The sequence below is a fragment of the Oncorhynchus kisutch genome, unplaced genomic scaffold (assembly GCF_002021735.2).
Source record: "Oncorhynchus kisutch isolate 150728-3 unplaced genomic scaffold, Okis_V2 scaffold3655, whole genome shotgun sequence".
NCBI lineage: Eukaryota > Metazoa > Chordata > Actinopteri > Salmoniformes > Salmonidae > Oncorhynchus > Oncorhynchus kisutch.
The window spans coordinates 330,964-344,928 of NW_022265600.1; the positions used below are offsets into that span (position 1 = coordinate 330,964).

The 13,965-nt window shown below is 49.1% G+C and overlaps 1 long non-coding RNA gene across 10 annotated transcripts; it reads left to right on the top strand.

Moving 5' to 3' along the window:
* The first annotated feature begins 8,636 nt into the window (after window positions 1-8,636).
* Window positions 8,637-13,456, top strand: LOC116371782 (uncharacterized). 10 transcript variants are annotated; one of them, XR_004209015.1, is made up of 3 exons: window positions 8,637-9,112; window positions 11,552-11,615; window positions 12,853-13,456. It is a non-coding gene; the product is annotated as an uncharacterized LOC116371782 (long non-coding RNA). The 10 variants fall into 10 exon arrangements; XR_004209012.1 differs by having other exon boundaries at window positions 8,646-9,112; window positions 12,856-13,456; XR_004209014.1 differs by having other exon boundaries at window positions 8,655-9,112; window positions 11,552-11,606; window positions 12,856-13,456.
* The last annotated feature ends 509 nt before the right edge of the window (window positions 13,457-13,965 follow it).

Genomic DNA, 13,965 nt, shown 5'->3' on the forward strand with positions numbered 1-13,965 from the left:
CAATCTGGACCCTCTATTTCTGAAACTATCTGCCACCATTGTCGCAACCCCTATTACCAGCCTGTTCAACCTCTCTTTCATCTCGTCTGAGATCCCCAAGGATTGGAAAGCTGCCGCAGTCATCCCCCTCTTCAAAGGGGGAGACACCCTGGACCCAAACTGTTACAGACCTATATCCATCCTGCCCTGCCTATCTAAGGTCTTCGAAAGCCAAGTCAACAAACAGGTCACTGACCATCTCGAATCCCACCGTACCTTCTCCGCTGTGCAATCTGGTTTCCGAGCCGGTCATGGGTGCACCTCAGCCACACTCAAGGTACTAAACGACATCATAACCGCCATCGATAAAAGACAGTACTGTGCAGCCGTCTTCATCGACCTTGCCAAGGCTTTCGACTCTGTCAATCACCATATTCTTATCGGCAGACTCAGCAGCCTCGGTTTTTCGGATGACTGCCTTGCCTGGTTCACCAATTACTTTGCAGACAGAGTTCAGTGTGTCAAATCGGAGGGCATGCTGTCCGGTCCTCTGGCAGTCTCTATGGGGGTGCCACAGGGTTCAATTCTCGGGCCGACTCTTTTCTCTGTGTATATCAATGATGTTGCTCTTGCTGCGGGCGATTCCCTGATCCACCTCTACGCAGACGACACCATTCTATATACTTTCGGCCCGTCTTTGGACACTGTGCTATCTAACCTCCAAACAAGCTTCAATGCCATACAACACTCCTTCCGTGGCCTCCAACTGCTCTTAAACGCTAGTAAAACCAAATGCATGCTTTTCAACCGGTCGCTGCCTGCACCTGCATGCCCGACTAGCATCACCACCCTGGATGGTTCCGACCTAGAATATGTGGACGTCTATAAGTACCTAGGTGTCTGGCTAGACTGCAAACTCTCCTTCCAGACTCATATCAAACATCTCCAATCGAAAATCAAATCAAGAGTCGGCTTTCTATTCCGCAACAAAGCCTCCTTCACTCAAGCCGCCAAGCTTACCCTAGTAAAACTGACTATCCTACCGATCCTCGACTTCGGCGATGTCATCTACAAAATGGCTTCCAACACTCTACTCAGCAAACTGGATGCAGTCTATCACAGTGCCATCCGTTTTGTCACTAAAGCACCTTATACCACCCACCACTGCGACTTGTATGCTCTAGTTGGCTGGCCCTCGCTACATATTCGTCGCCAGACCCACTGGCTCCAGGTCATCTACAAGTCTATGCTAGGTAAAGCTCCGCCTTATCTCAGCTCACTGGTCACGATGGCAACACCCATCCGTAGCACGCGCTCCAGCAGGTGTATCTCACTGATCATCCCTAAAGCCAACACCTCATTTGGCCGCCTTTCGTTCCAGTACTCTGCTGCCTGTGACTGGAACGAATTGCAAAAATCGCTGAAGTTGGAGACTTTTATCTCCCTCACCAACTTCAAACATCAGCTATCTGAGCAGCTAACCGATCGCTGCAGCTGTACATAGTCTATTGGTAAATAGCCCACCCTTTTCACCTACCTCATCCCCATACTGTTTTTATTTATTTACTTTTCTGCTCTTCTGCACACCAATATCTCTACCTGTACATGACCATCTGATCTTTTATCACTCCAGTGTTAATCTGCAAAATTGTAATTATTTGCCTACCTCCTCATGCCTTTTGCACACATTGTATATAGACCCCCCCTTTGTTTTCTACTGTGTTATTGACTTGTTAATGGTTTACTCCATGTGTAACTCTTTGTTGTATGCTCACACTGCTATGCTTCATCTTGGCCAGGTCGCAGTTGCAAATGAGAACTTGTTCTCAACTAGCCTACCTGGTTAAATAAAGGTGTTCTCAACTAGCCTACCTGGTTAAATAAAGGTGAAATAAAAATAAATAAAAAATAAAAACCGGTAGTGTGGGAGCTGGACGCAGACATCGAGCGGCGTTACGTACAGAGCCCACTCCCCTCCACCTGCCCAGAGGGACGTTACAGTCCTTAGAGCCCACTCCCCTCCACCTGCCCAGAGGGACGTTACAGTCCTTAGAGCCCACTCCCCTCCACCTGCCCAGAGGGACGTTACAGTCCTTAGAGCCCACTCCCCTCCACCTGCCCAGAGGGACGTTACAGTCCTTACAGCCCACTCCCCTCCACCTGCCCAGAGGGACGTTACAGCCCACTCCCCTCCACCTGCCCAGAGGGACGTTACAGTCCTTAGAGCCCACTCCCCTCCACCTGCCCAGAGGGACGTTACAGTCCTTAGAGCCCACTCCCCTCCACCTGCCCAGAGGGACGTTACAGCCCACTCCCCTCCACCTGCCCAGAGGGACGTTACAGTCCTTAGAGCCCACTCCCCTCCACCTGCCCAGAGGGAAGTTACAGGCCTTAGAGCCCACTCCCCTCCACCTGCCCAGAGGGACGTTACAGCCCTTAGATTACACTCCCCTCCACCTGCCCAGAGGGAAGTTACAGCCCTTAGCCAATCCACAACGACCGTGGTCTCACCTGTCTGTGGACTTCCTCACAGATCTTCCTCCCTCACGGTCCTGGTCGTTGTGGATCGGTTCTCTAAGTCCTGCCATCTCCTTCCTTTACCCAGTCTCCCTACGGCCCTACAGACTGAAGAGGCCCTGTTTACACACGTCTTATGGGCACTATGGGGTGCCAGAGGATATAGTGTCTGATCGAGGTCCCCAGTTCACGTCAAGGGTCTGGAGGGCGTTTATGGAAAGTCTTGGGGTCTCGGTCAGCCTTACCTCTGGTTTTCACCTCTGCCACCGGGTTTTCACCTCCGCCACCGCAGTGAGGCCCTAGTCTGGCTCTCGACCCGAAACCTGCCCCTCCGCCTGCCCTGCCGGAAGCTGGGCCCGCAGATTGTGGGGCCATTCAAAGTCCTGAGGAGACTGAACGAGGTTTGCTACAGGTTACATCTTCCCCCCGATTACCGTATTAACCCCTCGTTCCATGTGTCTCTCCTCAGGCTGGTGGTGGCTGGTCCACTCCAGGAGTCTGAGGTGCAGGTGGTTCCTCCACCCCGTCTGGACATCGAGGGGGCCCCGGTGTATGCTGTTCGAGCCATACTGGACTCGAGGCGTCGGGTGAAAGTCCTTCAGTACCTCTTGGAGTGGGAGGGGTACGGTCCGGAGGAGAGATGCTGGGTGCCGGTGGAGGACGTTTTGGACCCTTCGTTGCTGTGGGAGTTCCACCATCTCCATCCGGATCGCCCTGCGCGTCAAGGGGGGGTACTGTTACAACTTCCACAGAAGTCGGTCCCTCTCCTTGTTCGGGCAGCGACGTCACCGGCCTTCTAGCCATCGCCACCGGCCTTCTAGCCATCGCCGATCCACTTTTCATTTTCCATTTGTTTTGTCTTTGTTTTACACACCTGGTTCCAATTCCAAATGACATGTTCATTATTTAACCCTCTGTTTTCCCCATGGTTTTTGTGCGGGATTGTTTTATGTATGTTTGGTCTGTTACTGTGGGCTCGGTATTTATGACACGTTATTGGAATATTTGAGTAAAGTTACATGTGTTACTCATCTCTACTGTCCTGACTCCTCTGCACCAGCTACCCCCAGACCATTACAGTTTGACTGTTAACGAAGTAGCTGAATTGTCAAACACCGTAGCCTGAGGTCACCCAAAGAAAAGTAATCCACAACTTTCTCTTGTAAAGAATTACAAATCTACCACTTTCATATAAACCCCTCGATACACAGCAGAACATCTACACTGAATCCATCCACCAAACATCCTGATTTGTTTTAATGAACACTTTTTATGACACTAAAATAACCTTCAACTACATTATACAGTGGGGCAAAAAAGTATTTAGTCAGCCACCAACTGATGTCCTCTGACAGCTCTTTGGTCTTGGCCATAGTGGAGTTTGGAGTGTGACTGTTTGAGGTTGTGGACAGGTGTCTTTTATACTGATAACAAGTTCAAACAGGTGCCATTAATACAGGTAACGAGTGGAGGACAGAGGAGCCTCTTAAAGAAGAAGTTACAGGTCTGTGAGAGCCAGAAATCTTGCTTGTTTGTAGGTGACCAAATACTTATTTTCCACCATAATTTGCAAATAAATTAATTAAAAATCCTACAATGTGATTTTGTCACAATTTTCTTATTTTGTCTGTCATAGTTGAAGTGGACTATGATGAAAATGACAGGCCTCTCTCATCTTTTTAAGTGGGAGAACTTGCACAATTGGTGGCTGACTAAATACTTTTTTTGCCCCACTGTACAACAGTCCGATGCAGGACACCATCACAACTTAACTGACATTAGTGCCTGTCCCCAGATGGACAGTTAGGCTACAGTAAAGTACATTTACAGGTGATCACATCATTGTCCTGCTTTGAGACAGATTACCATTTGCAGGGCTGTCTTACAATATCAAATCACATCTCAGTAACTGTCACACGTGTACATCAGTATAACAGCATCTTACCTGTGAACCAGAACAGGGTCATCAGTACCACTGCAGGTATCATATCTGTCTCTAACTTGGGCTCCACTGACGAAACAAGTCTACTGTCATGAAGAGAGGACTGAAGAGTGAGAAATACTGCTAGGCTATATGACTTCTATAAGAGGTGAACTCAACCTTTAAGCAGACAAGATCAGACAAGATGATGGTTAAACCCACCCACCTACAGGAAACACTGACAATAGAAAAACTCCACAGGAAACTGCTGGCAGAGCAGCAACGTTTCACATAGTGTGTCCTATAATATAACCTCTAACTTTCTACTGCTTGAGTTCACCTCTTATAGAATATTGTCTTCATGTTCCAGCACCTAAATATAAACAGTACCAATTCCAAATGATATGTTCATTATTTAACCCTCTGTTTTCCCCATGGTTTTTGTGTGGGATTGTTTTATGTATGTTCGGTCCGTTACTGTGATGGTCTCATGTTAGAGCAGGAGAAGGGGGGTGTGGTGTGGAAGCTAGAGGTCTGTTACCCAAGTCAACTCAACAGGCCTGATGCTATATGTCAGGGTCAGGCTGGACTGGGCCAAGAGAGGAACAGGTTACTGGTTATGATGACATCACTGGTGTTTGTCTCTCTCTCACTCTTCCTATCTCTCTCGCTTCTCTCTCTCCCTCCTCCCCTGCTCCTTCTACCAACCCAGTCTGTCAGTAAGAACTAAACTCATATAATGAACTGCGTTTATTTTCAGCAAACTTAACATGTGTAAACATTTGTATGAACATAACAAGATTCAACAACTGAGACATAAACTGAACAAGTTCCACAGACATGTGACTAACAGAAATAGAATAATGTGTCCCTGAACAAAGGGGGGGACAAAATCAAAAGTAACAGGCAGTAACAGGTGTGAGAGGAGGGAGAGGAGAGGACGGGAGAGGAGAGGACGGGAGAGGAGAGGACAGGAGAGGAGAGGAGAGGAGAGGAGAGGAGAGGAGAGGAGAGGAGAGGAGAGGAGAGGAGAGGAGAGGAGAGGAAGGGAAAGGAGAGGAGAGGAGAGGAGAGGAGAGGAGAGGAGAGGAGAGGAGAGGAGAGGAGAGGAGAGGAGAGGAGAGGAGAGGAGAGGAGAGGAGAGGAGAGGAGAGGAGAGGAGATGTAGTAACAGGCAGTATCAGGTGTGAGAGGAGGGGAGGAGGAGAGGACGGGAGAGGAGAGGACGGGAGAGGAGAGGATGGGAGAGGAGAGGACAGGTGAGGAGAGGAGAGGAGAGGAGAGGAGAGGAGAGGAGAGGAGAGGAGAGGAGAGGAGAGGAGAGGAGAGGAGAGGAGAGGAGAGGAGAGGTGGTAGAGGAGAGGAGAGGAGAGGAGAGGAGAGGAGGAGAGGAGAGGAGAGGAGAGGAGAGGAGAGGAGAGGAGAGGAAGAGGAGAGGTAGGGAGAGGAGAGGAGAGGAGAGGAGAGGAGAGGAGAGGAGAGGAGAGGAGAGAGAGGAGAGGAGAGGAGAGGAGAGGAGAGGAGAGGAGAGGAGGAGAGGAGAGGAGAGGAGAGGAGAGGAGAGGAGAGGAGAGGAGAGGAGAGGAGAGGAGAGGAGAGGAGAGGAGAGGAGAGGAGAGGAGAGGAGAGGAGAGGAGAGGAGAGGAGAGGAGAGGAGAGGAGAGGAGAGGAGAGGAGAGGAGAGGAGAGGAGAGGAGAGGAGAGGACGGGAGAGGAGAGGAGAGGAAGGGAGAGGAGAGGAGAGGTAGGGAGAGGAGAGGAGAGGAGAGGAGAGGAGAGGAAGGGAGAGGAGAGGACGGGAGAGGAGAGGTAGGGAGAGGAGTGGACGGGAGAGGAGAGGATGGGAGAGGAGAGGAGAGGAGAGGAAGGGAGAGGAGAGGACGGGAGAAGAGAGGACGGGAGAGGAGAGGAGAGGTAGGGAGAGGAGAGGACGGGAGAGGAGAGATAGGGAGAGGAGAGGACGAGAGAGGCGAGGAGAGGTAGGGAGAGGAGAGGATGGGAGAGGATGGGAGAGGAGAGGAGAGGACGGTAGAGGAGAGGACGGGAGAGGAGAGGAGAGGAAGGGAGAGGAGAGCAGAGCAGAGGAAGGGAGAGGAGAGGAGAGGAGAGGAGAGGAGAGGAGAGGAGAGGAGAGGAGAGGAGAGGAGAGGAGAGGAGAGGAGAGGAGAGGAGAGGAGAGGAGAGGAGAGGAGAGGATGGGAGAGGTAGGGAGAGGAGAGGACGGGAGAGGAGAGGAGAGGAGAGGAAGGGAGACGAGAGGACGGGAGAGGAGAGGAGAGGTAGGGAGAGGAGTGGACGGGAGAGGAGAGGATGGGAGAGGAGAGGAGAGGAGAGGAAGGGAGAGGAGAGGACGGGAGAAGAGAGGACGGGAGAGGAGAGGAGAGGTAGGGAGAGGAGAGGACGGGAGAGGAGAGATAGGGAGAGGAGAGGACGAGAGAGGCGAGGAGAGGTAGGGAGAGGAGAGGATGGGAGAGGATGGGAGAGGAGAGGAGAGGACGGTAGAGGAGAGAACGGGAGAGGAGAGGAGAGGAAGGGAGAGGAGAGGAGAGAGGTAGGGAGAGGAGAGGAGAGGTATGGAGAGGAGAGGACGGGAGAGGAGAGGATGGGAGAGGAGAGGAAGGGAGAGGAGAGGACGGGAGAGGAGAGGAGAGGTAGGGAGAGGAGAGGAGAGGACGGGAGAGGAGAGGTAGGGAGAGGAGAGGACGAGAGAGGCGAGGAGAGGTAGGGAGAGGAGAGGATGGGAGAGGATGGGAAAGGAGAGGTAGGGAGAGGAGAGGACGGGAGAGGAGAGGAGAGGAAGGGAAAGGAGAGGAGAGGTAGGGAGAGGAGAGGATGGGAGAGGAAAGGAGAGGATGGGAGAGGATGAGAGAGGAGAGGAGAGGACGGTAGAGGAGAGGACGGGAGAGGAGAGGAGAGGAAGGGAGAGGAGAGGAGAGGTAGGGAGAGGAGAGGTATGGAGAGGAGAGGACGGGAGAGGAGAGGATGGGAGAGGAGTGGAAGGGAGAGGAGAGGACGGGAGAGGAGAGGAGAGGTAGGGAGAGGAGAGGAGAGGACGGGAGAGGAGAGGTAGGAGAGGAGAGGACGAGAGAGGCGAGGAGAGGTAGGGAGAGGAGAGGATGGGAGAGGAGAGGATGGGAGAGGAGAGGAGAGGTAGGGAGAGGAGAGGAGAGGAAGGGAAAGGAGAGGAGAGATAGGGAGAGGAGGGGATGGGAGAGGAAAGGAGAGGATGGGAGAGGTAGGGAGAGGAGAGGACGGGAGAGGAGATGCACACACAGACTATTTCTCCCCATTTGTCTCCCCATCCATCTATCCATCCTCACAACTGTCTCCCCCATCTGTCTCCCCCATCCATCCTTCCATCCTCACCACTCTCTCTCCCCTGTCTGTCTCCCCCGTCCATTCATTCTCATCTTATCTCCCCCCTCTCCACCCCCTCACCCCTCTGTGTGTGTGTGTGAAGTGTGGGGTTGGTGTCAAGTTTCCCTTTTTAATTTGAGAGGCTCCTAGTCTCTGTTGGAGAGAAAAGAGAAATGAAAAGAGGACTGAACAGGTAACTTGATATGCTGACTCCTTTTATTGAGTCCCCCTATTCAGCACCAAGAGTCTCTCTCTCTCTCTCTCTCGCTTTCTCCACTCTCTCGTTCTCCCCTCTCTTTCTCCTCGCTCCTCTCTCTCCCCGTCTCTATCTTCTCTCCATTTCTTCTCCTCAGTATCTGTTTTCGGGGTGACCTATAGCATTGACAGCCTTGCTCCAGATCTAGTCCCAACTGATGTTCTGTTCAGTCATAACAGCCCAGAATATAATAGACATACAGTATCTTCAATCTAAAGGTTATTCTGTCGTTCTAGTTCTATCTATCATATATTTCTAGTTCTATCTATCATATATTTCTAGTTCTATCTATCATATCGTTCTAGTTCTATCTATCATATATTTCTAGTTCTATCTATCATATCGTTCTAGTTCTATCTATCATATATTTCCAGTTCTATCTATCATATATTTCTAGTTCTATCTATCATATATTTCTAGTTCTATCTATCATATCGTTCTAGTTCTATCATATCTTTCTAGTTCTATGTTTCATATCTCTAGTTCTACGTATTACATCTTTCTAGTTCTATGTTTCTTATCTCTAGTTCTATCTATCATATCTTTCTAGTTCTATGTTTCTTATCTCTAGTTCTATGTATCATATCTTTCTAGTTCTATGTTTCATATCTCTAGTTCTATGTTTCATATCTCTAGTTCTATGTTTCATATCTCTAGTTCTATGTATCACATCGTTCTAGTTCTATGTTTCATATATTTCTAGTTCTATCACATCGTTCTAGTTCTATCATATATTTCTAGTTCTGTGTATATTTAGTTTTACCAGTGACACCAATGTGTTGATCTAGTATTTTCTTTTGAAGTGATGTTTCTTTGTCTCGCTGTGACAAGGTTCTCACCACATCCTGGTTCTGTCATCACAACACGCCACATTCACAGAGTTCAACCTATTTCCTGTACATCTCTCTGACACACACCTTTTCTCTACACACTCTCTCACACACACATTCTCTCTCTCTACACACACTTTCTCCATATCATACTCTCTACGTACACACTTTCTGTCTGCTAAATAACAGTGTCAGGAATATCATCTATCATGGTGGGCTCCTGTCCCATCTGTGGGAAACCTGTCGAATTTGGTGAGTGAAGTGTGTGTGTGTGTGTTTGCAGTGTCATACAGTGGGTCAGAGATACCATAGCATTACGGAATAGTTGCTAGATTGTTAGGGCAGGTTGTTGAGAGGCATCGTTCGATCGCAAATCTTTTCTGAACTCAATCGTTATACCTTTCCTATTGTGTGTGTGTGTGTGTCTGTGTGTGTGTGTGTGTGTGTCTGTCTGTGTGTGTGTGTGTGTGTGTGTGTGTGTGTGTGTGTGTGTGTGTGTGTGTGTGTGTGTGTGTGTGTGTGTGTGTGTCTGTGTGTGTGTGTATGTCTGTGTCTGTGTGTGTGTGTGTGTGTGTGTGTGTGTGTGTGTGTGTGTGTGTGTGTGTGTGTGTGTGTGTGTGTATGTCTGTGTGTATGTCTGTGTGTGTGTGTGTGTGTGTGTGTGTGTGTGTGTGTGTGTCTGTCTGTCTGTCTGTCTGTCTGTCTGTCTGTCTGTCTGTCTGTCTGTCTGTGTGTGTATGTCTGCGTGTGTGTGTGTGCCTGTGTGTGTGTGTGTGTATATGTGTGTGTGTGTGTGTGTGAATGTATGTATGTGTGTGTGTGTGTGTGTGTGTGTGTGTGTGTGTGTGTGTCTGTCTGTCTGTCTGTCTGTCTGTCTGTCTGTCTGTCTGTCTGTCTGTCTGTCTGTCTGTCTGTCTGTCTGTGTGTGTGTGTGTCTGTGTGTATGTCTGTGTGTATGTCTGTGTGTGTGTGTGTGTGTGTATATGTGTCTCCATGCTCTGAACAGTCTGTCATGACTCACAGACAACAGGAAGCTTCTCTGAGGAAGCAGACTGTTCTCTAACAGGTTCCAATACTCTAACCTGGCTTCCTTTCCTTCAGAGGCTGGGTTCCTATAGTCTAACCTGGCTCTCTTTCCTTCAGAGGCTGGGTTCCAATAGTCTAACCTGGCTTCCTTTCCTTCAGAGGCTGGGTTCCAATAGTCTAACCTGGCTTCCTTTCCTTCAGAGGCTGGGTTCCAATAGTCTAACCTGGCTTCCTTTCCTTCAGAGGCTGGGTTCCAATAGTCTAACCTGGCTTCCTTTCCTTCAGAGGCTGGGTTCCAATAGTCGAACCTGGCTTCCTTTCCTTCAGAGGCTGGGTTCCTATAGTAAGGTCTACTACACCTGTTGTATTCAGCATTTCATTGTAAGGTCTACTACACCTGTTGTATTCAGCATTTCATTGTAAGGTCTACTACACCTGTTGTATTCAGCATTTCACTGTGAGGTCTACTACACCTGTTGTATTCAGCATTTCACTGTGAGGTCTACTACACCTATTGTATTCAGCATTTCACTGTAAGGTCTACTACACCTGTTGTATTTGGCATTTCACTGTAAGGTCCACACCTGTTGTATTCAGCATTTCACTGTGAGGTCTACTACACCTGTTGTATTCAGCATTTCACTGTAAGGTCTACTGCACCTGTTGTATTCAGCATTTCACTGTAAGGTCTACTACACCTGTTGTATTCAGCTTTTCACTGTAAGGTCCACACCTGTTGTATTCAGCATTTCACTGTAAGGTCTACTACACCTGTTGTATTCAGCATTTCACTGTAAGGTCTACTACACCTGTTGTACATGCTGAGGTATGGAGAGAGAGGGATGGAGGGAAGAGAAGGGGGAGAGAGAGTGAGTCAGGGAGAGAAGGGGAGGGGAGAGAGGGAAGGGAAGGGGGAGTGAGAGTGAGTCAGGGAGAGGAAAGAGGGTAGGAAAGGGGGAGAGAGAGTGAGTCAGGGAGAGAAGGGGAGGGGGAGAGAGGGAAGAGAAGGGGGAGAGAGAGTGAGTCAGGGAGAGAAGGGGAGGGGAGAGAGGGAAGAGAAGGGGGAGAGAGAGTGAGTCAGGGAGAGGAGAGAGTGAAGAGAAGGGGGAGTGAGAGTGAGTCAGGGAGAGGAGAGAGGGGAGAGAGGGAAGGGGGAGTGAGAGTGAGTCAGGGAGAGAAGGGGAGGGGAGAGAGGGAAGGGAAAGGGGAGTGAGAGTGAGTCAGGGAGAGGAGAGAGGGGAGAGAGGGAAGGGAAGGGGGAGTGAGAGTGAGTCAGGGAGAGGAGAGAGGGGAGAGAGGGAAGGGAAGGGGGAGTGAGAGTGAGTCAGGGAGAGGAGAGAGGGGAGAGAGGGGGAGTGAGAGTGAGTCAGGGAGAGGAGAGAGGGGAGAGAGGGAAGGGAAGGGGGAGTGAGGGGGGGAGAGATGGAGAAGTGGAGGGAAAGACAGTTTCAGAGATAGCTGACCCCAGGACAACATGCTGAGGTATGAAGACAGGGGGGAGGGAGGGAGTGAGGGAGGGAGGGAGGGAGGTGGGGAGGGAGGGAGGGAGTGAGGGAGATGGGGAGGGAGGGAAGTGGAGTGCAGAAGGTCTGTCTGTGTGTCTACATGTCTGTCTGTATCTACATATTTCATGAACTAAGATGTTTTCTGTGCTTTGTGTTTCAGCATGATGAGAAACCCTACTGCACTAACTGATACATGTAGATGTTTGGTACCAGAGGTAGATACTGTGAGAAACCCTACTGCACTAACTGATACATGTAGATGTTTGGTACCAGAGGTAGATACTGTGAGAAACCCTACTGCACTAACTGATACATGTAGATGTTTGGTACCAGAGGTAGATACTGTGAGAAACCCTACTGCACTAACTGATACATGTAGATGTTTGGTACCAGAGGTAGATACTGTGAGAAACCCTACTGCACTAACTGATACATGTAGATGTTTGGTACCAGAGGTAGATACTGTGAGACACCCTACTACACTAACTGATACATGAAGACGTTTGGTACCAGAGGTAGATACTGTGAGACACCCTACTACACTAACTGATACATGAAGACGTTTGGTACCAGAGGTAGATGAGCTTTGTCCCAAATGGCTGCCCTATACACTACTTTGGCCAGTATTCCCTACATTGTTCACTATTTTGGCCAGTATTCTCTACATTGTTCACTACTTTGGCCAGTATTCCCTACATTGTGCACTACTTTGGCCAGTATTCCCTACATTGTTCACTACTGTGGCCAGTATTCCCTACATTGTTCACTACTTTGGCCAGTATTCCCTACATTGTGCACTACTTTGGCCGGAGACTTGGTCAAAAGTAGTACACTAAATAGGGAACAGTGTGTCTGAGGATGGTATGTACAGCAAATATCTCATACATCTGTCTCTGTCTCTCTCTCTCTCTCTCTCTCTCTCTCTCTCTCTGTCTGTCTGTCTCTCTCTCTCTCTCTCTCTCTCTCTCTCTCTCTCTCTCTCTCTCTCTCTCTCTCTCTCTCTGTCTCTCTCTCTCTCTGTCTCTCTCTCTCTCTCTCTCTCTGTCTCTCTCTGTCTCTCTCTCTCTCTGCTCTCTCTCTCTCTCTCTCTCTCTCTCTCTCTCTCTCTCTGTCTCTCTTTCTCTCTCTCACTGTCTCTGTCTCTCTCTCTCTCTCTCTGTCTCTCTCTCTCTCTCTCTCTGTCTCTCTCTCTCTCTCTGTCTCTCTTTCTCTCTCTCACTGTCTCTGTCTCTCTCTCTCTCTCTCTCTCTCTCTCTCTCTCTCTCTCTCTCTCTCTGTCTCTCTCTCTCTCTCTCCGTCTCTCTTTCTCTCTCTCACTGTCTCTGTCTCTCTCTCTCTCTCTCTCTCTCTCTCTCTGTCTCTCTCTCTCTGTCGCTCTCTCTCTGTCTCTCTCTCTCGCTCTCTGTCTCTCTTTCTCTCTCTCTGTCTCTCACTCTGTCTCTCTGTCTCTCTCTCTCTCAGCAGGTAACAGGAGACTGATGTCAAACTGTCACAGCTCAGCCTCCTCTTCCTCTTCCTCCTCCTAGGAACCAGTCTAACAAACCAAAAACCAACCAAAATACAACCTAATGAGAACGAACAGGCTATCAACAAGGATCTATGTTCAACAAACCTGACATTCAGCCATCAAGCCAATGACCAACCAACTAGACCCAACATTCAGCCAACCAACGTTTGACCAACCAAGAAATAACCAATAGACAACCAAGCTGACATTGAACAAACTACTATCCAACCAACAGACATCAATCTCACTCTGAAAGATCCCCTCTATCAGTCAATCATAAAACACCTACCTGCTATCCAATCAACAGACATCAGTCTCACTCTGAAAGATCCCCTCTATCAGTCAATCATAAAACACCTATCTGCTATCCAATCAACAGACATCAGTCTCACTCTGAAAGATCCCCTCTATCAGTCAATCATAAAACACCTACCTGCTATCCAATCAACAGACATCAGTGTCACTCTGAAAGATCCCCTCTATCAGTCAATCATAAAACACCATGATGTTCAATGGAGACAACGGTTGTTCTTCAATAAAACAGAAGCTTCTACAGTCGTCTGGTTGAAGTGTGTTAAACACAGAGTCTCTTTAGGCATCAACACACATCCTACACTACACATGTACTGGAGTGGACACACATCCTACACTACACATGTACTGGAGTGGACACACATCCTACACTACACATGTACTGGAGTGGACACACATCCTACACTGCACATGTACTGGAGTGGACACACATCCTACACTACACATGTACTGGAGTGGACACACATCCTACACTACACATGTACTGGAGTGGACACACATCCTACCCTACACATGTACTGGAGTGGACACACATCCTACACTACACATGTACTGGAGTGGAAACACATCCTACACTACACATGTACTGGAGTGGACACACATCCTACACTACACATGTACTGGAGTGGACACACATCCTACACTGCACATGTACTGGAGTGGACACACATCCTACACTACACATGTACTGGAGTACACAGACACACATCCTACACTACATATGTACTGGAGTGGACATACATCCTACACTACAC